This window comes from Mytilus trossulus, chromosome 1, assembly GCF_036588685.1.
Source record: "Mytilus trossulus isolate FHL-02 chromosome 1, PNRI_Mtr1.1.1.hap1, whole genome shotgun sequence".
In the NCBI taxonomy this organism is placed as follows: Eukaryota; Metazoa; Mollusca; class Bivalvia; order Mytilida; family Mytilidae; genus Mytilus; species Mytilus trossulus.
Genome location: NC_086373.1, coordinates 1,302,689 through 1,329,571, shown reverse-complemented (window position 1 = coordinate 1,329,571; position 26,883 = coordinate 1,302,689). Strand labels below are relative to the sequence as shown.

The window sequence follows — 26,883 nt, the reverse complement described above, 5'->3', positions numbered from 1 at the left end:
TAAATCGCTCTGCGATGGGGATGTTACAATAGAGGAATGCTCCGAAGCTATTTATAAAATGAAACTTAATAAATCTCCTGGATTAGACGGTTTAACAGTTGAATTTTATAGAAAATTTTGGGATAAATTAAAGTTCATAGTTGTAAATATTTTAAATAGTGGATATAAAGATCAAACACTTGCATACTCACAGCGTACAAGTGTATTAACGCTATTATTTAAAAAAGGTGATCCATTGTCACTAAATAATTATCGTCCTATTTCTCTTTTAAATATAGACATGAAACTTCTTTCGTATGCTCTAGCACAACGATTGAAAAAAATCTTACCAAAACTTGTTAAAGAAGACCAGACTGGATATGTAAAGAATAGATGTATTGGTTTTAATCTTAGACAGATAGGGGGCTATAGTCTTTGTTGATTTTTCTAAAGCGTTTGACTCTCTAGAATGGAATTTTATGTTTTCAGTTTTAAAATATTTTGGATTTAATGATTCTTTTATAAGATGGGTTAAGACTTTATATAGCGATATTCAAACATGTGTTATGAATAATGGTTGGATATCTGATGTCTTTAAAAACACGAGGGGTATTGTCCTTTATCTGCTTTATTATTTGTTTTATCTGTGGAAATTATGGCTTCAAGATTAAGAAGCAATACTGATTTTAAAGGTATAAAAATCAAATTAGATTGCAAAAGTCGTAGTATAAAAATTTCGCAACTAGCAGATGATACTACTTTATTTTGTTGTTCTAAATATGACGTTCAAGTAGCTGTGAACGAATTTGAAATATTTGGTTCTTATTCAGGATTGAAATTAAATAGAAATAAAACAGAGGGGTTATGGGTAGGAAAGCTTAAATCATATAAAGACAAAATTGAGGGAATCAACTGGAGTAATGGACCAGCTATAACTCTTGGCATATACTTTGGGCATTGTAGGGAGGAATGTGAAAAATTAAATTGGGAAAATAAAATAGAAAAGATGAATAAATTATTTTGTTCTTGGCAAAAATGAAATCTTACTATTTTGGGAAAAAATTTGATAATCAAAACACTTATTGTGTCCATTTTTACTTGTGTGGGATCTGCCTGCATAGTTCCAGAGAAATATTTAAAAGAAATAGAAAACAGTTGTTTTAAATTTGTTTGGGATAATAAACCAGATAAAGTAAAAAGAAATTCAATTATTGGTCCATATGAAAAGGGGGGATTGAATATGATAGATATATGAGTTATTTCACTGCTTTAAAAGCTAGTTGGGTAAAAAGATTAGTATATGATTGTGAAGGAGGTTGGAAAATTATACCTCAGCACTATTTTTATAATTTTGGGTCAAATTGGTTAGTGTTTCAGACAAACAGTGGGGATAAGCCAGACGAAAGCATTGAACACATCCCAGATTTTTATAAAGATATCATAAAATGTTGGAAATTAACTGGTGGAGGTCTAACAAAAAAAAACAGATACATTTACAGATATAAGAAAACAAATATTATGGGACAATAAATTTATAAAATTTGAAAATAAAGCTATATTTTTCAAAAATTGGATTAAAAGCGATCTTATTTATGTAAATGATATCATAGATGAAAAAGGCTATATTTCTCAAGACATCATTTTCAATAAACTAAATAATAAATCAAACTGGATAGCTGAAATTAATTTAGTAAAGAGATCAATACCAAAAGATTGGGCAGTAATTTAAAAGTCGGAAAGCTCTGTAAAAAGTATTGTTAATATAAAAAGAAATCAATTTATATTGGAAGGTTTACCTTTACAATTAGAATCACTATCGAATAAACTTTTATACAAGTCTCTTATAAATAAAAAAAATTGAACCAGCTATTGGACCAAAAAATGGCTACGTATATTTAATATAGATGATGTGTTATATCAAAACAATTTAAACAATTTTTTATTCAGATATTTAAAAGAAAATAAGCTAAAAATTTTCAGATGGAAATTACTACAACATATTCTACCTACAAAGAAACTTTTATGCAGGTGGAAAAGTCTAACCAATAGCTCTTGTAATTTTTGTACACAAGAAGAGGATTATCATCACTTCTTTATAATGTGTCCGTATTTAAAACAAATTTGGAATAAAATAGATCAAGTTTTAAAGAACAGTAAAATAATGTTTAAGCTAAAACTTAGACACTTGGTATTTGGATATAAAACTTCTGACGAAGAATATTTTGACACTAACTATTTTTTAACAATTGTTGGTTTTTCAATTTACAAATCCTATTACATATCTGATCAAAAGACGAAAAATGTCAACGTTTTCTCAATTTTTCTCAATGAGTTCAATAGAAGAGTATGTTTGAAAATTAAAAGTAATTTTTTAGCAACTATTAGAAAACATATGAATAGTCATACTAAGTGATATTATTTAATATATATTTGATATACAAATGTAATATGTATTTTACAACCATTCAATACCCTGAGGGATTAGTCGATTGTAACAGGGAACATCAGGAGGAGCTTGGACTCCTGAAGGATATTGTAACAAGCCAATATTTGTAATAAATATTTAATTATGTTGTTAAAAAAAAAAAGATGAAATAGATGTTAATAATTTAGAAAGAGGTTTCGCAACATTTGGGTCTTCAAAGATTGACGTAGCATGGGCATTGATAGACCCATTCAGTTTCTTAATTCTGATTTGTAACAACGACCTCACTGTCGTAATCTATTCGGAAAGAATGCCTACCTTCTCGCGCTAAGCCCATTGCCTGGCATAATCCTAGACTGCTTCAAACAAAACAAATTATCTGAAACGGACATTATCAAGATGCTTGATTTCTTGATTGACACCATACTTGTTACGATCGGAGGACGTGTTTTTCAACAGACTGTCGGCATTCCAATGGGAACCAATTGCGGTCCTCTTCTTGCCGACTTGTTTTTTTTTATCATTATAAGTCTAACTTCATATAGGAACTTTCTTAAGAAGAAAGATAAGAATTTAGCAATATCCTTTAACTCTACTTTCCGCTATATAGATGACGTTCTTTCACTGCATAATTCAAAATTCGGTGACTATGTTGAACGCATCTATCCAATTGAACTAGAGATAAAGGATACAACATATACAGTTAAGTCGGCCTCATATCATGACTTACATCTAGAAATTGACAATGAGGGTCGGTTGAAAACAAAACAAAAGCGATGATTTCAGCTTTCCAATTATGAATTTTCAACATTCCAGAAACACCTGCATACGGGGTATATATCTCCAAATTGATACGATATTTCCATGCCTGCATTTCCTACCATGATTTTTTTTATATAGGATTGCTGTTCACAAGGAAGCTATTAAACCAAGAGTTCCAATTGGTGAAGTTGAAATCATCCCTTCGTAAAATTTCCGTACGCCATTGACCGTTATGGAATAACCGTTTCACAAATGATATCGGATATGTTCCTTACGTCGTAACTATAATCCCCTTCCCTTTCATGAAGGTGACCTACCGAATAAGACTATTTACCGGATTGGTAATAATATAAACAACACGACGGTTGCCACATGTGGAGCAGGATCTGCTTACCCTTCCGGAGAACCTGAGATCACTCCTAGTTTTAAATGGGGTTCGTTTTGCTTATTCTTTAGTTTTCTATGTTGTGTGTACTATTCTTTGTCTGTTTGTCTTATTCATTTTTGGCCTTGGTGTTGTCGGTTTTTTTTAATGTATGAGTTTGATTGTCCCTTTGGTATCTTTTGTCCCTCTTTTACAGAATAAACATTATTTATTTTTCTTCTGTTTTACCGATTACAAATATTTTCATTATTTTTCTTGATATACATGTATAAATGCATGAGTATAAGATTTCTGCATCGGAAAATGCCTGTACCAAGTCAGGAATATGATAGTTGTTATCCATTCGTTTGATCTGTTTCAGCTTTTGCCATTTGGTTAGGGACTTTCCTTTTGAGTATTTTTGTGATTTTAATTTTAAGGAACCAATGTATTTTAACAGCCTCTCATGACCAGGAAAAAATCAAATGAGTTTAATCTCCCTAAGTGTTATGTACATATATTTAAATAACCACTACAATTGACTCTATCTGGTAGGCATTAACTGACTCATAGACGAGTGACAGTTTCACCGGGTATGTAATAACATGAGAAAACCCGGTTATGGTTAGGATTAGGATGCCACATGCGGAGCAAGATATGCTTACAATGTACCCTTCTGGAGCACCTGAGATCACCCCCAGTTTTTACTGGGGTTCGAGTTGCTTAGTCTCTAGTTTTTCTATGTTGTGTCTTGTGTACTTTTTATTGTCTGCTTTTTATTTTTTATCCATGGCGTTGTCAGTTTATTTTCGATTTATGAGCTTGACTGTCCCTCTGGTGTCTATCGTCCTTCTTTTTTCAAAACAACGCTTAGTTAACTTTAATGCACTAACCTAACACACGGCTATATTATTTATCATTCAAAAACCTAATAATCATACTTTCTGATTTTCCAGAGAGCAATAATGCGTACGGTGCAATTTTTATGTCAGTTAAGATCAAAAGGCAAAACTGAACATTCCTAACTTTTAATAGAAATGACAAAATATCCTTCTCTGGTACTTGTATGATATTTTTTTTTCTAAAATTAAATAATACTATGGTTAATCTCATTCTTCCATTACATGTGTTCATTTAAACTTGAAAACTATATATTTGATTGAGAAAAAAATAGAGGTATTATTTGAATTGAAAATATTGATGCGATGGAACAAAAATTGAAATTATTCTGTAATAGATTCTGGATAAAATCCTGTGTATACAATTCTTTTGAAATTCTTTAACTTTTCTATTAATATTCATTTACCTGGACTAACCCTAAGGGGTCGCAGTAATATCTATATGTAACTGAAGATATGTTAATGTCAAATCTTTAATTCTTATTATTTTATTATCTGGATCTAGAAATTCAAAGCTTTCAGAAATTTTGAGTTTGTGACTTTTTAAAGTGCGTTGAACATCGTTGGTTTTTTTAAATCTGCATGAATGTTTGTGGTATGAAACTTTTAACTCGTGAGTATTCTGAGATACATTTACATTTATATAATAGTTGTTGATAAATTTCATCGCACGATCTAAAATCTTTCGTATTATCATCCTTAAGTTGTATATGACTTTTTGAAAAAGAAGAATACAATAAATGTTTGTCCTGAACTAAAATATTTCTGCTTCCAAATAATCGTTGTTTCTTCACACCTATTTCTTTAAATATACCATGTGTGATCCCGGTCATTTTAAACTACGATTGTAAAGCGCTTTTGTAATAATGGGGTAAGGTTTTGATATCAAAATCTGAATAGTCAAAATATCTATGCATCTGCAAATTTCTTATCTTATTTACCTATTGCATTCCCACATCCAGACTTGTGTAATATCTGAAATAACGATTTAGTAAAGGAGTAGGTCCAGTAAGATGTACATATATTGAGTACTAGCACCATTAAGTCATGCCAAATAACTGAAATCTTCACAATTCTAGCATTTTTGTTAAATTTTCGACGGTTTCCTTCTAAAACGAAAATGGCCGCATTCGTGTTCATCCAAAATATTTAAATGTAAGTTGTATTTAATGATAATACATAACATGTATAAAGGTTAACGAAGAACACGGATGCGGCCACTTTCATTTTTGACAAAAAACATCTTAAAAGTGACATTTTTCAGCAAATTTGGTAGATTTTTCATATTTGAGCTTCAATCGGAGCGTTTTTAATGACTAAATTAGTTAAAATCTTTCACAAAAATTAATTGAATCAAATAAAATAGACACTTAATTGTTTAAAAAGTGGTCCACTTCTTTCGTCAGATGAACCTGAAATTTGAGGCCAAAATCGGTCCTTACCGGACCTACTCCTTTACTGTCTATCCAACTATCAACATTAACCATTCCTATGTCCCCCTTTTAACACCCAAACAAAATACATAACGCTCTACTTAATTCGCTTAACTATCCAAATAAAATCCCATATAATTCATCTTATTCAAATCTTTTTATTTTCTTTTTTCAGGTATACCTCTGTTTCCCTACTTATAACCAGATTAATAGGAATTTTTTTTATTAATTAGGACTTTCCAGAGTATATCGACTTTCTACTTTGACAGATGTGTAAACAATTTTGTACCTTTTCTTTTATTGGTTTCCAAATGTTATCACTATCAATTTTATAACCATGGTGAATAACTAGTGTGTTTTTTATATTTTTATGTTATCTGTTGACAGCATACCTTTTAAAATGAAGGGCACCTGCATTTCTTTTAGACAATAAATGAAAATTAAAACAATCCCACCTGCGCTTTCTCAATAATATTTTTACAGTGTGTTGTACTACTTTTGGGACAAATTATATCAAAATCATAGAAAACTTCATCAGCTCCAACTCAAAATATAGAGAATTTTATGTAAAAGGGGTCTTGAAATCTTTATGACCCAAATTTGTTTACAGTGTTATTTCAACCGCCCCCCCCCCCCCCCCCCCCACCCAACTTGCAATATGAGGCATAAAACATGGAGAAATAAATTTGGAAGGGTATAACAAAAATTGGCAAGGAACACACTGTCCACACTAAGGATATATTCGTGGACAACGATAACTGTGTACTCGGACCTAATAGGATATGAAAAGTTGACCAATCTTAATAAAACTTGGTATGACTAAAGCCTAATATATTATAAAACTGCTGACAAAGATTCATAGCAATAGAATATATATTAAAGACAATATGATTAATTCTATATTCAATTTTGCGTGTTAAATTTAGACATTAAAATTGAGAAATTTCAATTATCAACATTTGGGGCTTTTAAAATTAAAATATTGCAAAAACATACTTTTAAAATGCCTTAATATATTAAATATCATGTATTTAAAGCAATAGACTATTCATTTGATATATCAGACTTAGCATAATTATTCAAAAGTCAAATTTATATGAGCCTGTGCCTAAAAATGGAGGTTTTCCAATGAAGGGGGGTCTTACATGAAGATGAAATATTGTCCAGCAATTTTAAATTTGTAAAGCTTTTTAGTTAAAAATAATCCTTACATATGTATTTAATGCACTTTAAATGAAAAGAAAACTTACAAATAACATATCATATTAGTTTAAAGGGTCTTTGGCCAAGACAAGTAAGACTGAAAATAATTTAGGGTCAATATAGGCCATAGCACATATTTACATTTAAAAATGCATATTGAAGCTATAGGAAATAAAAAAATTTGTCTTTTCTATCATTTCTATACTCAGGTGACATGATACAATGAATCTGAGCACAAAAAGGCTCTAACTTTCAACTCTGTTAGCAGACAGTATGATCTGATACAAAGATTTTTCACTTTTTAGTGAAAAACTTGCATGCAATTTTAGTCTCAACAGGCTTATATTTGAACCACATGCTATCATACAGAAGTAAAGAAATATATTATGTGAAATGAAACAGGTACAAAAGACATTGTTTAGTGCTTTTTATACAAATTTAGTGATATCTTTATTATGGACTTCAACTTTTATGTGCCATGCTCCTCACATTTAACTTGATCCAAACAGGGCGTTAGACTAGGGTCATTTATATAACACATTCTGCTCATATTGTCTGAGATAATCTTCTTTTCTGTAGATTCAGAGTTCACAAATGAGTAATACAACTGGATTAAAGCATAGAAACACAAAAATTAACACATGAAAACATGTCAGATAGAAAGTCAAGATTCAAGATTTCAAGATTCTTTATTTCTTATAAAACCAAGTTAATGGTACAAAGAAAGATATTTTTCCATATAATAACATACAGATTTTGCGCATGACAAGTTTGCACAAAAACGAGCAACAAGAATGAGAGATTGTTGATCAACCTGGAGAACATACTTCTATATTGATAATTGTAATTAATTTACACATATTTTTCAATCGGCGAATATTTTTTGAAATAAATAAACTGCCGAATTTCAAAACATGTACTCGGCTTACATAGTAAGCTTTAAGAAAAGCTCTTCTACTTTCTGTTAGAGCTGTATAGTTTAAAATATAGTGAAATTCATCACCAATCTCATGAGAATTACAAAGTATACAGTACCTTTCCTGTCTAATAATTCTACTCCATCTACCGGTTTCTCTAGGTAACCGGTGATTTCCAGTTCTAAACCTACATTAAGTCAGAATGCAACTTATGCATCAAAATTGAAAAAGCTATGAAATGTTTATTTTGACCATATAATGCCAAAATTTGTCATTTTTGTAGAAATTCAATCAAATAAAAGTTTAAAACCTTTAGTTTTATGCTATTTGACAAATTGACACCATTAAATCATTCAGGCAAGTTGCCAAAGGACAGATTTTATATTTCTTGATTTCACCTCTTAGGTCCGAGTACACAGTTATTTCGTAGACAATAAATGAAATTTAAAAAAAATCCCACCTGCACCTTCTAAATAATATTTTTACAGTGTGTTGTACTATTTTTGGAACAAATTATATCAAAATTATAGAAAACTTCATCAGCTCTAACTCAAAATATGGACAATTTTTATGTTAAGGGGGTCTTGAAATCTAAAGCCTGGTATTTCTCGTCGACTGGTAACAAGGCAGATATCAGATGGGTTCGCATTGGTCCGAAAACTTATTCAAGCCACATGACACATATACTAGAAAAAACACAGACCGATGTGTATTTGGACTTTATCGGAGAAAACCACCCTATTAAAATAGCTCACAGAATGTTCGAAAGATGCAAACCCTACTTTGTGCGACCCGTCCGAACTAAGGATAGACAAATATGTTGCTGCAAGTACCATGTAAAATTTAAAACTGGCTTTAAAGAAACTGTTCCGATTGTGGAGTTAAAATCTTGAATTTTCTGCCTTGTGAACTTGATGTATCTGACACTGCGGAATTTGTAAAGTGGAAAAGTTTGAAAATGTAAGCGTTAATGTTAAAGGGAACAACAACATAAAGAAACTAATGCTCGTGAAAAAAAGAAAGTTAAATTGGTGATATGTTTTCATCATATATCAGAAAACTAATTGAAACTTTTCCAGTGCATCAGCACAGAGCTACATGGAAAAATGAACAATTTCAAAATCTTGTTAGAAATCTCCCAGAAAAGCAAATAGTTTGTGTGCATGACTTTGGTGAAAATTACAGGTGTTCCGAGCTTTAATACTGAGATTCAAAGTGCTTACTTTCAAGAAACCGAAGTGTCAGTCCATGTTACTATTCTACATAGACATGCATTGCTAGAATACTGTGGTGTTGATAGTTCAGAAGACTTTCCTGAAATTATCACGGGACAATTTTTCGTTATAAGCCCAGACTTAGTTCATGATCAATACTTTGTTCACCAAGTCCGAAATTATATAGCGGAATATTTACAGTCGATTTCATATTCAGTAGAAACAATGCACGAGTTTACTGACGGGTGTGCAGCCCAGTATAAGAGCAGACACTGTTTCGGAGATATTAGTCAAACAAGCGGCGACTTTGGATATCAACATTTCACAAGAAATTTCTTCGAAACTTCCCATGCAAAAGGTATTTATAATAATTTAGTTTATTATCCTCGAACTTACTACTATGATTGACTTTAAATACAGTTGATTGTCGGTCCGTCTGTCAGTCTCTACGCTAGATATCTTGGACACAGATTTAATGATTTTTCTCACATTTTCGAGTACAATGGAATACATAATAGCTTTTGATTGAATATTTATGAGTTATTTGTGTAAAATGTAAATATTTTAAAATCGGTCGGGTATTCACATTATCGGTAAACGGTTTTCTTTCCATCCGTCACATTATGGGTTTATGTTTGAAAACATTGTTCAAGAAAGTTTTTTTTGTACACGTTTTTTTTTTATTATATCGAATTTAAAATAAATGTATTTTGATAAAACATGTGCGTCGGACTAAATTACACCTGACACAAAAATAAATACGTTGTATCAAGGAACTTTTATTTGTGTTCTTCATCTTGGCAGTCGCTGTAGGGTATTGGATGTATCTCTTATATTTCAAGTGACTTTCGGTATTGTTAATATTATAAAAATCACAAACCTTGAACGCGGTAAAATACAGTTGACATAAAAAAAAAACTTATCTGTGCATTTGAGGATCACAAGACGCTGCTGGAGGAATTAAAAGAGAATTTTAAGTTTTTGACGTACTTAAACGTAACAAACCTCAACATGTCAAAAATATGTGCATTGTTATCTCCCGTTTACCATTTAACTTCTAAATTAAACAAAAATCGATATTTTGACGTACGTTATACACCTTAATTTGGTCGTTGTAAAATTGTGTTTGTCTCCCTTTCTCCATTTAGTTCAAATCTATTTAATATAGCGTATTCCACAAACGAGAGTTTACACTTGTCTTATATACGAAAGGTCCAAGTTTTGTTCGAATGAGTATATATTTTGAAATTTTCGGGCGGGCATAATGATAACTTGATGATTTGCGGGCGATAATTTGAAGATCGCTGAATATTACTTGTAATGCATTTCTTATGGGAAAAATAAAAATAGTCGGGGAGGGGGGTTACTGTGGCTTTCAATATATCAAGTTTAACTTTTGAACATTGCGTGCCGCGTTTAAAGAGTATACTGGAAAATGAGTTTTTGAACATATATATTCTAAAAAGGATAGAGTGGATCAAAGGTGAGGACCTTTAACAAGTTCAGTAATTTAGGTGAATAAGATAAGAATTGTATTAATCTAATCAAGAACCTATTTATATGAAGGGCATCATTTTACTACACAATATGATAGGAAAAAGCAAAACAGAAAACTAATACCATACAGCATAGTGCCAATAAATGAGTCAACTTTTTTAATGGATGCCAAAAATAACAAAAAATGTTGAATGAAAACTAACCTCACAAAACAAGTTTTATACTTTTAATATTTTGTTATGCCACCCTTCTGAACAAGAACTTGTCTGCAACGACGTGGTAGGCTTGAATAACGTCCCTGAATATAAAATAATGGCACTTCTAACCAGGCACGCAGTAATTCAGACTTGCGGTCTTCAACGTTACGAACCAGATAAAGTCTATTTTTTATTTTATTCTTCATCAGAAGCCATACATTTTCGATTGGGCTCAAGTTTGGTGATTGTGCAGGCCAGGTTAGTTGCGGTATCTGGTTTTGCCTTTTCCATTCTTCTACAACCCTTGACCGATGACAGGGTGCATTATCATCTTGAAAAAGATAAGGTTCATTGCCAAAATGTTTGGTTACAACTTGCCATAAATTATCGTCCAGTGATTCTATATACTTGACAGAGTTCATATTACCATTTATCATAGCTAAAGTACCAACTCCATAATATGTTATACATCCCCAGACCATAATTTTAAGATTGGTGGACGGTCGCTGTGCAACATATCCTAGACAGTCAGGTCTCCAAATTTCATTTGACTTCCTCCAAACTTTAAGTGTTCCGTCAGGTTTGATCACCATCATCATCTCATCTGTAAATATAACTTTTTTCCACTGATTGTTCACAGTCCAACGAAGTTTACTCCTGCAATAAACCACTCTTTTCTTTTGATTAACAACCCTGATGCCAATTTTCTTCCGAACAGATCGTCTGGTGTACCCTAGTTCATGCAATTTTCGTTGAACAGTTCGCCTAGACACTTTAGCAGGTGTGCGAGTGTTAAATTCCTGGGTGATATCCTTGAGGGTTGAACGGCGAGATGTTTTCACAATCCGTGACAGAGTGTTTTCTGCCAGTTTGGTGACAGTTTTTCTCCTTCCGCTTCGAGGAACATTTTCGGTATTACCACGCACCCGCCAACGCTTCAAAAGCCTGGAAATTGTGGATTTAGCTATTCCTAAGCTTTTCGCAACACTGCTTGCTCGATGACCACTTTCAATTAAACTTATGATAGCCTTTTTGATGTCGTCTGACAATTCTTTCCCGTGGACAATATTCCCCAATATTCATGCAATAACACTATAATATTATTTCATATATTTTGTTTACATTTGGATCTTATTTCTTAACCTTTAATAATGTAATTACATAGGCACATGAGAGTTGGTAAATGCTCCAACGCATTTGTGAACAGCCAGAAATAGTTCTTATCATTAGGTAGTTCTTTAAAATTAGTACAAAAAGTGATAACTTTATCAAATAATAATTTTCTCTGTTCTAAATAATGGACAATTAACTGTAAAATGGGTCTCATCTTTTATAGAATTTGATCCATGTGTTAAGCAGTGATGTATTTTTTACTATATCTATCTTTTTCAATTCTAAGATCATGAACACTTATTCTCATTTTACATATAGCTCTTCTTATACCAAAATCTTTAATTGACAAAATAAGCCTCCTTTACAAAGTCAGTCTTGAGGTTGAATTAATTTTCTAATTAACTATTACCTTGCGATAAGATTTAAGATCTTTTGACCAACCAAAATGTTTTAAAACTATGACAAAGTTTACATTTTACAATTTATTGAGCTTTAATTTGTATCTAAATTTTGTACATTGAAGTACATATATCATATATGAATACCAACTAACCCTTTGTTCAATTTGTTTAGCCTGTGTACATATTTTACCATCGATATAATGACAGAAAAATAAAGAGGAAATCTTGCAACCTCTGATATTACTGCTAAATTTGAGGCTTTCTTATTTTCACCAAGAATATACTTTAAATATCTGATATTTTAAAATAATTATTTATGCAGTTTAATTCAAAAAGATAAATCACTTTTTGTTTTGCAAGCAGTAGTCTAAGAGTTAATTTTAAATGAACCCCAAATTTCACTACAATATAATTAGATTGGTTTTATTGTGTGATCATGTAAATGAATTGCAGTATCAATACTTGCATTACAAGCTGACATGGAATTTTTGTAATTTGAATTTTGCCTTTCAGGATTTTTTTGATAGCTCTTCTTTCCCATGTTGAAAAAGACCAATAGAAGTAAAGACTATCCCTAAATATTTACATTTATTAACATATTCTATAGCCTATTTATCTAAATAAAGTGATTCCTTCAAAAGTTTTCAAGGCTTGTTAAAAATTAAACTTTTATTTTGAACAGGTTAACATCTAGTCAATACAATAAGTATGCAATACATCAAGTCGGGTGTGAAGACCTTTTTAAGTGTTTGATTATACAATAATGTCATAAGCGTACATAAGACAATATCAATTCTACGCCCATTGATATCAACAGCATCTGGACTTGTCTCAATTTTTGGAGGCAGATCATTAATGAAAAGCTTAGATAAGTTTAGACTTAAAAGATTCCCTTGTCCTAACCCAACTAGCGAGCAGAAATATGGTGTTAGGCAGCAACCATTTGATTTTTTTTTTTTTGGGGGGGGGGGGGGTATGGAATTTTTTTGGACAAACCTTTTTTTTTTGTTTTGGCGACATGTCGAAAACAATTTTTTTTCTTTCAATATTAGCATTACATATAGTGGCAGCTGATACGGGGCGCCGAATGGGACTCTTGTGGTTTTGTACTCAAAATTCAATTGTGTACGGACAAAAGTGACTTTTGTTCAACAAAAATGAGTTCAGTTTAACAAAATTTGTATCATACTACAAATTTGAAATTTTGTCATACAAAATTATCTATCAGCGGACAAAAGTCACTTTTGTCATGACAAAATTCATTTTTGTTACACAGACTTGACTTTTGTTACCTAATTTGAAAATTGAGCGACAAAAGTCAATTTTGTATTTAAATTAGTTTAGTTTGGTTTCTGTGAACTAATTTGCATACAAAATCGACTTTTGTTACACAAAATTGACTTTTGTTACACAAAAATTACTTTTGTTACACAAAATTGACTTTTGTTACACAAAATTGACTTTTGTCTCAACAAAATTGACAAAATTGACTTTTGTCTCAACAAAATTGACAAAATTGAATTTTGTCTCAACAAAATTGACAAAATTGAATTTTGTCTCAACAAAATTAACAAAATTGAATTTTGTCTCACAAAATTGAATTTTGTCTCAACAAAATTAACAAAATTGAATTTTGTCTCAACAAAATTGATTTTTGTCTCACGAAAGTCAATTTTGTCATCACAAAAATGAAATTTGTCGTCACAAAATTGACTTTTGTCTCAACAAAATTGACAAAATTGACAAAATTGACTTTTGTCTCAACAAAATTGACAAAATTGACTTTTGTCTCAACAAAATTAACAAAATTGACTTTTGTCTCAACAAAAATGACAAAATTGAATTTTGTCTCAACAAAAATGACAAAATTGAATTTTGTCTCAACAAAAGTGACAAAATTGAATTTTGTCTCACAAAAGTCAATTTTGTTTCACAAAAGTCAATTTTGTCTCACAAAATTGAATCTTACCGTACACAATTGACTTTTGTGATTTAATTTCCATATCAGGTAACAAAAGTCAATTTTGTATGCAAATATGTTTATATTTGCATACCTTTAAGACAAAATTGACTTTTGTCATGACAAATATGAATTTTGTCTACAAAAATGAATTTTGTCATCACAAAAATGAATTTTGTCTACACAAATGAATTTTGTCATCACAAAATTGAAGTTCTCACAAAACAAGTCTGTAGCACATAGTTTTGTAAGACAAAAATGATTTTGTTATGACAGAATTGAATTTTGTACAAAACCACAAGAGTCCCATTCGGCGCCCCGTAGCTGAGGGTGAAGCAAACAATTTTTTTTTCTCAGGGTTGAAAACAAATAATTTTTTCTCCAAAATCTGGAAACAAAAAAATCCATAGCCTACATACTCACCTCCCCCCCCCCCCCCCCCCCCCCCCCCCCCGGAAATCAAATGGTTGTTGCCTAATTACATTGCCCACTTTCACAGACATTTCACTCTTGTTTCCAGATATGTTATTGTCCAATAGTTTATATTTGATACCACAGTGTATGTCCATGTCGAAAGCCTTTTTTAAAGTCCACAAAGCAAGCACAAATCCTCCCTTTTTTTTAGTATATTTGTCTACTATGGTTTAAAACAAACATATGATCAGATGTTCTACTCTTCTTTTTTTTTTAAATCAGACATGAATGAATTATATTATTTTTATCAAGATGAATGTTAAGTCTTTTATTAAGAATACTGTTAAATAATTTTCCAATGCATTAATTTATTGCTATGCCTCTGTAATTTTCTGATTTACAAGGACTCCCTGCTTTAGAAATTGGACATAAATAAGATAATGACTATTTGCGAGGGTATGTTCCAGAGCAGAATACTAAATTAAAAAGTTTCTGCAAAACATGACACATGGAAAAAATAATGCTGTCTCTGTATTAAAGAAAAAAGGTCGGCGTTTCGACAAAAAAAAAACCAAGGTGACATGTAAGTTATGAAAGGCAAGTTACGGTATCAATGACGCAGTATTGGTTATAAACTTATAACATCCCAACCATTTATGTCAACAAAGCATGACTTGATGGCAGTATACTTTGACCCTTTTACCACGATCAGCGTATAAACTCAAGAAATTAACTATCAGATGGCTTTGTGTACAAGCTAAGCTGTCATTCAAACTAATACATTACCTTAACAGGTGAACCATGCCGCGAGTAAGGTTTTCGGAAATAGTAATACTTATATTTTTTTCTTGTTGCATTGCCTTAAATATTGGAACCAAATTATGCATAAGTGACAATCAAAGCTGCATGAAGCATCATATTTGATTTGTATACAACTTCAGTTGTTTAAATTCCAGTAGCTATCAGACTAGTCTTATATTCATGATTATTTATTAGTTGGATGTATAGCAAAATCGTGGTTCTATGGTGGTAGATAAGTAACGGGGCGGATCCAGAAATTTCAAAAAGAGGGGTTTCAGATTAAAAGAAAAAAAACAATTGTTGTCTCCTTTTCCGTAATATTCACGTAACTTCTGAATTTTTCGAGGATAAAAATAGGATCCAATCACAGACCCCCATCCCTGGTACAGCCTTTTATTTGTATCTTTTTATATGTAAGTACATTATAAGCTCGCTTGGTCTGCCGGCAAACTCCCGAGTATACATTGTAACCAACGATATATTTGACTTTCTTTTGATCAACTGAAATTGACGAACAGAATTCTAAAAAGTGAGGACACTGACTTTTGACATTTTTAGTTGGGTTTTGTGTTAAAGGGGGAGATTTTGATGCGAAAATTTTATTTTAAAAATTATCTAATGGGCAGAAATGTCTTCATTTTAAATTCACGGAACGACCCCTCCCTATCCCTCCCAACCCCCATATTCGAACGATTCGTGCCTGGTACATGACTGGTTTTTTTTTAAAAATTAAAACAATATTGTACGACTGCAATTTAACATGCTGGAACCGGCGAAGGGAGACAACCACAATTTATTTTACGTCTTATAAGTCTATATAAGTGTAAGCCTAAGTTACTTGCGTTTACATACGTACGTTTCGTGTGAAACATAAAATTCTCTATTAAGAGACAAGCCGATTGTGCCATTTTACGCGGACAGAATCAGATAAGGACAGTAAAAGATCTCTATGAATACGCGAATTAATTTCTAACACAACCGAGGTCACATTGTAAGAGAAGAATATTCCGATATGCGGAAACGATTCACTGTGACAACAGATGTCTTTTAAGCCGGTGCCTAGCATTCGATCTCTTCACCAAGTAAGAGCTAGTCGTGATTCTTCTAAAGTATTGATAAATGTCAGTGAATTGTCTTGTTTTTGTGTAAACTGTTGTCATCACATGTATGACCAGTATAAACTGGTGGTTATACTGAATGGGAAATGAAGCGAGAATACAGAGCGGATGCACAAGAAAATGAGCAAGTGTCTTTGCAAGAATTAATTTCGGTTGGTCAATTAGTTTCGTTATATACTGACGACGATGAGGAGGAGTACTACATGATGAAAGTAGAGAAAAGCATGGAAACGTTACGCATTGACACAACGGATTCTGAGGGATCTTTACTCCCTGCGGGAACACCTGTGTTTCGTGGTCTATATAACAACAAAACGAACTCGCCTTTTCAATATCGTTTTGTGAACAGGAAAACGTTTGTACCTACTGCGTCAGTGGTCTATATTTGTTCGGAAGTAACCGCAAACAATGTCATTCGAATCACGGAAGAAACGTTATACAAACCAATAGTATATGAAAATATATACATGTACATGTAGGGAATGCTTTAAAGAGGTACAATCGAATGGGGGGACAATCGTGACAAATATAAATTCATACATTCGTTTAATAACAAGCGACTTGGATAAAAAGTCAGTCAAAAAGTGTATTTCGACGGTTTTTTTAATGTAACGTGTATCACCAGTATCGAGCGTAACGTCTTTCATATCCATTTTAATGTTACCAATTTTTCATCTAAGGTAGCACTCCACAGTTAGGTGTGTAGTTTCACATTTTGGCCCCTCTGGATTTTTTAAATATGAGAGCTAGTGTGCAATAAAATTCATTTTTGGATAGCTGAGTATTAAAATAGCCTTTGTATTGGGTTTATATGAAAATCAAGATTATGTAATGTGTGTAATATAGGCTGTTTTCTGTATGACAGTCCTAATTTCATGTCCATACCATACATTGGTTCGGCAATTATTGTAATGTTTTTTTCCAACTTTTTATCGCACGAACTTTGTGATTGGATTTTACGAAAAAATGAGGCGAAAGACACCCATTTTTTATTTGATCATTAGGAAGATTTAAGAAAACAGTTTCTAAAAACGTATCAATCAAAAGCATTGAAATTCTAGTTTGAACCAAATTTGGGGGGATATATGACATGTTCACCCCCCCTTTTTTTGCGATATTTTATGGTAAATAAATGCTGAATGTTGCCATGGATACACATTAAAGGAATTAATTTTCACCCTTTTAACTTTGGAAAATTGAATCTATGGAAGATACTGATTACATACATATGCACATGTACAACACAAACAGTTAGGTTAATGTATTAGAAATCCAGGAATAGGAGATGATAAAACATTTTGGGGCTCATTTTTAATTTTATTTTCTAACTGTGGAGTGCTACCTTATGGCACATCAGAAAGCACAGAAATGCACTTTTAAAGTTAAAATTGACCACAAATCTTTAGTCTTTTATGTTCTTGTTTTAGTTCTGAAGGTAAAAAAACTGCTAGGAATGCAATTTATGTTAATTTTATTGTTTACTGTCCTTAGCAACCAAATATACACATTTTGACACTTAGACATGTTGCGGTCTTAAATTTGTACCCCGTTAGCTTTGCCCTTGTAACCAAAGATTGCGCTTTATATGACAATCTCAGAATGTATCGCTTTATATTTTTGAATGCGAATAAGTCAAATAAACATTTTTAGCAGGATTTTATATCATAATTTGGCATTAATTAAATTTAATGATGCCAGTACTGTTAGAAATTTATCCCCTGCTTGAGAGCTTCTAAACCAAGGTTAGGTATGCTATTTACAGCAAAAATTACCTATAAGTGCTTTCAAACACCTAAAACTTGTACAATTTGTCCTCTTTTAAGGTAATTTTATAATTTCAAATAAAAGAAAGGAAAAAGTTTTAGAAATTTACCCCAAAAATGAGACAGACTTGAAGTTTTTCACTATGATCCAGCATTTATTTTAAAATCACTTTTTGTCGCGTTTCAACACCAACTGCTAACCTTCATAAAATCTTTATTACTGAACCACATTTAAAAACTAAGGTACCATTTTCATCGTAACAACTAGTAGGACACAGAAAACATAAAAATAAAGTTGAGGCAGGAGGGGAAAATTTCACCTTAAGGTAGCACTCCACAGTTAGGTGTGTAGTTTCACATTTTGGCCCCTGTGGATTTTTTAAATATGAGAGCTAGTGTGCAATAAAATTCATTTTTGGATAGCTGAGTATTAAAATAGCCTTTGTATTGGGTTTATATGAACATCAAGATTATGTAATGTGTGTAATATAGGCTGTTTTCTGTATGACAATGCGTATTTGCATGTCCATACCATACATTGGTCCGGCAATTATTGTAATGTTTTTTTCCAACTTTTTATCGCACGAACTTTGTGATTGGATTTTACGAAAAAATGAGGCGAAAGACACCCATTTTTTATTTGATCATTAGGAAGATTTAAGAAAACAGTTTCTAAAAAGGTATCACTCAAAGGCATTGAAATTCTAGTTTGATCCAAATTTTGGGGGGATATATGACATGTTCACCCCCCTTTTTGCGATATTTATGGTAAATAAATGCTGAATGTTGCCATGGATACACATAAAAGGAATTAATGTTCACCCTTTTAACTTTGGAAAATTGAATCTATGGAAGATACTGATTACATACATATGCACATGTACAACACAAACAGTTAGGTTAATGTATTAGAAATCCAGGAATAGTAGATGATAAAACATTTTGGGGCTCATTTTGAATTTTATTTTCTAACTGTGGAGTGCTACCTAATGTAACAGTCTTCAAAAGAATCAAAACAAAACCGTTAAACTGGTGATAAATTGTCCTTGCCAAAAATACTATCTGATGGAAAAATTATTCAAATAAGATAACAGGTGAAAGAATAAGAGATTAATTGAAGCTACATATCGTTGGTAGGCTGCAGAAATAACAGCGATTTTGTAATAATAGTCTACACAAGACTCATCAGTGACGCTCAGATCGAAATATTTATAAAGCCAAACAAATTCAAAGTTGAAGAGCATTAAGGATCCAAAATTCCAAAAAAGTTGTGCCTAAACCGGCTCAGGTAATCTATGCCTGGAATAAGAAAATCCTTAGTTTTTCGAAAAACCAAAGTTTTGTAAACAGAAATTTATAAAAATGACCACATGATTGATATTATTATTTACTATTATTATTATTTACAATATTTATATAGCGCATTATCTAATTAAAAATTACTCTAAGCGCTTAACATAAAACAATCAATGCAGTTAAAACAAAAGGTGTTAAACATTTAATTTAAAACAATCAATGCAATAAGAATGAAATAAAATTTTGAAACACATATAAAAAATTAAAAAAAAACAAAATCTACAGAAAAATAAAAAAAATAAATTATCATAATTAAAAGGCATATTATACTACAACGAAAAGAACAAAGCTAAAAAGTCATTGTCCTTATAAAAAAAGTTACATGTAATCACTAAAAGCGAGTCTAAAATAATGGGTTTTCAAATTTTTCTTAAAAAGTTCGACTGAGTGCTCATGTCTTAGATGGTAAGGAAGATTGTTCCAGAGGCTCGCAGTAGCTTTGTCGAAGTGTCTATCTCCATAGATTTTGGTGCGTACACGAGGTTAAATCAGCTGCATGGCATTTTCCGACCTACGAGATCTTAATGGTTGGTAGGCGCTAATGAGTTCCTCGAGGTAGACGGGCGCTAGGCCATGCAGGATTTTGAAAGTATACAAAATAAGTTTATATTGTATTCGGTACTGCACCGGGATCCAATGAAGAAACACAAGAACTGGTGTTATATGTTTTTGTTTCATTGTACGTTTAACGAGCCTGGCTGCCGTACTCTGTACTCGCTGTAACTTATTGACTAAGCTGGCATTTACTCCATAAAGCAGAGCGTTTCCGTAGTCTAGACGTGACGTGACGAGCGAGCAGACTAAAGTTTTACAGGCATCCTCAGTGATATATTACCGAATTCGACAAATATTCCTTATTTGGAAGAAGCACGACTTCGTGATGCCATTGACCTGCTTTTCCATGCTTAATGTTCTATCAAAATAAACACCAAGATTTTTTACCACAGATGCATTACTTAATATTGATCCATCAAATAACAGATGACAATTCGAAAATTCCTTTACACGATGTTTTGGTGAAAATAAGATCAGTTCCGTTTTGTCTTGGTTCAGTTTCAGCATGTTTAAGCACATCCATTTACTAATGTCAGCTAAACAAGTCTCTAGACGGGAAGATATGATGTCCCAATTATCGAGAGGTTTGATAACTAGGTAGACTTGTGTGTCATCAGCATACCCATGATAGCTAAAGTTGTGTCGCCGACATATTTCACTGATCGGTTTTGCAATCGGGGTCCCAATACAGAACCTTGCGGAACGCCATATTTAATGTTTATTACATCTGATAATACAGAGCCAATTGCTACACGTTGAGTTCGACTTTCAAGATAGAATCTCATCCATGACAGCGCTGAGCCAGTTATGCCGTAAGAGTATTCTAACCGATTGATCAGGATGGGATGATCGATAGTGTCGAATGCAGCGGATAGATCGAGCATAACAAGTAGGTAGCACAACAGTTATTGTCAAGTGCCAATGCTATATCATGGTGATCCCGTAGTAGAGCCGTTTCTGTTGAATGACAAGCACGATATGCTGTTTTTTAACTCCTCATATTCATGTCAACATCGAAATGTTGACTACTGGGCTGGTGATACCCTCGGGGACGAAACGTCCACCAGCAGTAGCAACGACCCAGTGGTTCAAATAGTTATCAAAAGTACCAGGATTATAATTTAGTACGACAGCAAAACAAAGAAAAAATGGGGTTTTAGGTGAGGCATTGCCCGGAGAAAAAAGTTATTCCACTTCTATGTCTGCAATTAAAAATTAGCGAACCTCAAGCAATTGTAAAAAATGTTATATATACTGATGAAGACATGAGAACAGTGGTCGAAGAATCGGTCCCATAAAACGTTGCGTATCTACATTGACAGCGGATGACACTAACTGCCGCTGTTCGTGCATGTTGGAAATAGTTTCCCTAGATTTTATTAAAAAAAAAATATTATCCGTTTTAGTAACAGCCGGACATCATCCGCATATTTGTTCCCCTTTCATTGTCCCGTTGATAGATTATTCGTGCCATACATCTTACATATAGAATAATAGGTAGTTGAGTTTTTGATACTGACTATATCATGTGGAATATCTAGACGAGCCCGTTAGATTCAACATGATATATCAAAAACGACTACCTATTATTCTGTTTATCAGTAATTATGACGTCACGCAATGAATTGCCTAATATTTTCAGTGATACAGTAGGACAACCGACTGTGCCTTTTAGGCCAAAATGTGATTCGGCGGCGCTCAGTAGTCCTACGCCGAAAATTGGACTATTTTGCGTCGGCCGACGTCAACTGAAAAATGGCGCGCTTTTGTGTATTTTGTTTTATTCGTTTGCGGCAAAGTACTGATAATAAATACGGTCGTTTGTAAGCATATTTTTATTCGAAAATATATAAGTTTACATATTATTTTTATTTTTGAACATTGAAATATAAGGAAATCTTTTTTTTTTGTATCTGAACATAGAATTTCGGATTTTGATTTTCGGCACTGTATGATTAAATGACTATGTCAAAAATGGGAACAAAAAAATACCTATCCTTCGATTTGCTAGAAATATTTACATCATATTCGCGTGAGCTTTTGGCGTCGAAATTCGTAAAGAACACGGGTGTTCAAGCCAGGGCAAAAATGTGTTCCCATTTCAATGCCGGTTTCTCTTTTTAAATCTTCTTCATAGCAAGTGCGGTATATTTTAGAAATTGTTAACGTTTTAGTGTAAATATGAGTTATTTGATGCACGGAAGTGAAATGAGGAATCCTTAGTAACTAGTGTCCTTGAAAAAAACATATGTATCAAAAAAATAAATATTTCTGGAAATAGTTTTCGAATTTTTTTTCCCCCTTTTTTTCCCTAGCGTTTCGGCTCGCCCTCATTAATTAGCAAATTCAAAAAATCGGTCGCCTCAAATTTTTTCATGCATTTCGGTAATCATCTTGGGTATATATTGCATGCTTTTTTAAAATTTTAGACAATTCTATCGATTAGATATAGAGAAAAACAAGATTGATTTATATAGTGTAAAGTTCACAGTGGGGTGACACTGTTTTTCATCTTTTCATTTAAAATAAAATAAAAAATCAAATTCTTCGCCTAAACTTTTTCCAATTTTATTTTCTTGGTTCTAAATATATAGAGATAATCTGGTTTAAAATTTGTCTAATTCTACTGAGTAGAAAAAATGTAATGACAACATGAAATTAGGATTCCGAGCAGTCACACACGTAACGTAAGAAGGGGGCGGCGGTCGGACCTGATAGAAGACGGACACTGCTGTGACATTCCAGCTGCATATATTTTTCTACAAATGTTACAAATGTTTAAAAATATTAAATTAGCTTTCCTTTAAAGTTTCCAAACTATAATAAATTGTACTGCTATAAATAAACCGGAATTATTTGGTATTCGTACCGCAAGAGAACTGCATTATATTTTATATTTATATACTTCGTTTCCGGTAAATAAAAGTTGGTGGCTCGATGTTGTCTATAATCAAATCATTGATCATCATTAATCGATAGTACTATCCTGAACTTCCTCATTAAACCCAATCGATCACATTAACACCTGAACTTCCTCAGTAAAAAGAACGCTACACGTAATTTGTCAACAGCGTTCTTTTCTGACGTACATTTTATCTGGCATAATCTGCTGTCGAGTGTTGGTTGCTCTCAGACTTGTAAAATTTTCTCTTTAACTTTCATCTTTTTAAAGAATTGAATACGTTTACACTTACAAATGTAATTCAGTTTTAAAATACTTCATTTACGAAAATCTGATCGTATACACATATCTGTGGTTTTAATTTTGCTTTTGGGTTCATTTTCTTTATTCTATCTTTTGTCATTTGTATATCATTAAGAATTAATAATAATCATTGTAACAAATTGTTTGTATAAATTATACTGCTCTTTTAGGGCGTCCTTGATTGACAATAAAAATATTGTATTGTATTGTATTGTATTGTATAATGTGGTTTTAAAGAAAGTTCCTTTAACTCAAGTATTAAAAGAAGAACAGTTTTGATACTTTTTTTCATCATCATTGTGTGTGTGGTTTAATATTTTAATTTTGTTTTGGCTCTGATATGTCTCTGTTATGATATTATGATATAATTCTATTTTATATTAAATGTAAAATTTGATACTTCTGTCCTGAAATACTATTTTTTTTGGTTTAAAAAAAATACCTATTGACTATTTAAAATGCAATTTCAGTTCAATGTGGAAGATTTTCCACCCCTCATAAACCCAGTTGACAAAATGGGCATCCAGAAATCTCTTAATAATTTTAAATTTTCATCCAATAAGTCAACAACAAAAAATATTGATACTTAATTAACTGAAGCAGTAAATACTTCAATTTCTAAAACAGAACCTTACAGAAAGTCCAAACAAATTTTGAGACCAAAGGCTAAACATTGTAATAATGTCAAGGTGTGTCCAGTTTCTAATATTGGTAACAGCTTAAAATATGTTCCCAAAGCCAACCAGAATAATTTAAGTAGTGAGTCTGAATTTTACACAGTTTCTACAAAAAAATCCTTTAATTTACTATCCATCTCTGAGACTGACAAGAAAGAAAAGTGTAATGATGATAAAATGTATGAACCTGGAGAAATTCCTCATGAAAAGAAGATGATAATTACAACTAATCATAATAAAAGAACAAGTCTTTATATCCAAGCTTTTGGCAAATCTCTTACATTTAATACATTCCATAAAACTATATCAATATCAACCCTGAAATCATTTGTGGAAAAACATACTGGAATAAAAAAAAAACAGCAACATTTCAGGTTAAAAAATGGTCTCACATTATCCATCATGAAGCCAGTCATCTGTGAGGATGGTCTGAAAATAGATTTATATCAACCTGGTTTGGGGGGTGTTAAAGGTTCAAATGTTCACCCTGAAAGAGAATGTGGTCCATGCAGAATATGCAAAAAAAAGAGCATTTATTCTTATCGCCATTTGTTAAAAAATGATCCATCTGATATAGTTATGAATTATATACAACAAAAATATGAACTTTTTGAAAATGATTGTATTTGCAAGGCTTGTTTTCTTAAGTCAGAGAGGGCAGCCAGTACCAAGAGAAATGAGCAAGATGTACCGATTATTAAAAAGAAAAAGGTTCTATGTACATTACATTCTCTACAGATGTGCTCCCCTGACATATCTCATTTACGTCCCTCACCCATTTCCCTAGATAAAATAAATTCTATTTTTGCTACAAATATAGCTCATTATGAAGGATGTGAGATTTTTCTTTGTGATTCTCATTTTTTGAAGGCTACAAGGTTTGAATCATCACATGACAAATGTAATATATGTAACTCTATTTTAAAGAGAAAATACAAATTCAGGTTAGAAAAGATGGACAAATTACCATACTACTTTCAAGACAAAAATTTTACCCCTGTTGATTTATCTAAAATTTCAGATATATGCAAACAATGTTTTTCTTCTGTTACAAACTTTTTTGATAGTGATGCTTTTGTTGAGATATTAAGCCGTGAAAAAATTATAGCCAGTACGTTGATACTCGAAAATATTAGGCAGTAAGATCAAAGGGAAAATATACGAATTACCGATAAAAGGGTGTCTTAATCAGAAGCTGTAGAGTGGGGTGCTCATTTTCGCCGGGGACACAATTTTGCCGTTTAGGATTTTGAGGTGTAAAAACATCAAAGGATGGCTGAAATGGAAGAAATGTACCGGTAAATTATATTTTTATAACAAATATGATATTTTTTTTAAACTGAAATAAAATTGCGGCCCCTACCGAAAATGACCGAAAAACGGACAACGATTTTCGGACAATTTCCTGAATAAAAAATATGATTTCAAAGAAGTATTTCTAAGTAAATATTTGACTGAATGCCCTAATTTTGAATATTACACCTTTGAAATGTCTGTTATTCATCTAAAATGCAATTGATTTGATAAAAAATGTTAAAAGCTGCGGTTATTTGGTTTTAAATAGATGTGTAAAAACGGCGAATATGTGTCCCCCATTGACAAAACAGCCGGAAATTTCAAGCACCCTTAAATCTAACTTTTCAGATGATTTTTTTCAAATAAACACGTTTTCAAGCTTAAGAATATTTTGCATTTGAAGTTATCTTCATATATAAATATCAGTATACTTCAAAAACATTTAGACCTGATCATAAACTGTAGAAAACATGGAAAGATGTGGCGAAAATGAGCACCCTACTCTATCGCAAGAGGCTCGGTGTAGCAAACTAACAAACTATAGGACTGGACATGGGCTGGTTGTCATCAAGATGATAGACACACTCATTCGCAGATATTCTCAGAACTCCAAAAACTTTACAACATTTTAGTGTTATGACACTTAGTCCAACACATTTACACCACCAGAGATACTTCGTGGTAGGGTTAAACATTGATGAGTGTTGGATGTTAGTTAGGAATACGCTACTACTATCTTCACTTAAATTAGATAGCCTAATGTGTTATCTTTAAAAGAGGGACGAAAGATATCAAAGGGACATTTAAACTACTTTTACTCGTTTTTACCGTTAGTATTCATTGTAACATGAAATATAGTCTTTGTTTATTATCTTCAATGGATAATGATTACCCGAATAATAATTTTTTTTTTAAATAAAACCAAGCATACAACAATATCATAAAAAAAAATAATATTGAAACTTTTATGAAAAAACAAACAATAATATACGCTTGGTACAATAATCATAAATATTAAATATATTTATGCGCTCTGCGCATAGTAATTTTAAGTCTCGCAGTGTCTATTGAAAGAACCGGTTTAAATTTCGCGGGTAGTATATAGAAAAAGAATCACGTTTTTGTTTTTTGTTCAGTTATCGAGGTAAGGCGGTGATGACGATAGTGTAGACATATTCCAGTTGTGCAGAATAGTTATGAATTTATATGTTCACTTTAATGTGACTTGTTTATTTTTTAGATATCGGTAAGGTATGGTCAGTGTGCTGTGACAAATAAGCGGACATTTTTTGCAATTAGTTAATCCTATGATTTTGTGGATAGTAAATGATGTG

General features: G+C 32.1%; 1 protein-coding gene and 1 pseudogene across 1 annotated transcript in view; one reads left to right on the top strand and one right to left on the bottom strand.

The window, feature by feature from the left end:
- The window catches only part of LOC134698876 (uncharacterized), a 249,622-nt gene that overhangs the window by 181,138 nt on the left and 41,601 nt on the right, over window positions 1-26,883 (bottom strand). The window lies entirely within an intron of this gene.
- LOC134698866 (uncharacterized) lies at window positions 8,076-25,396 on the top strand (annotated as a pseudogene).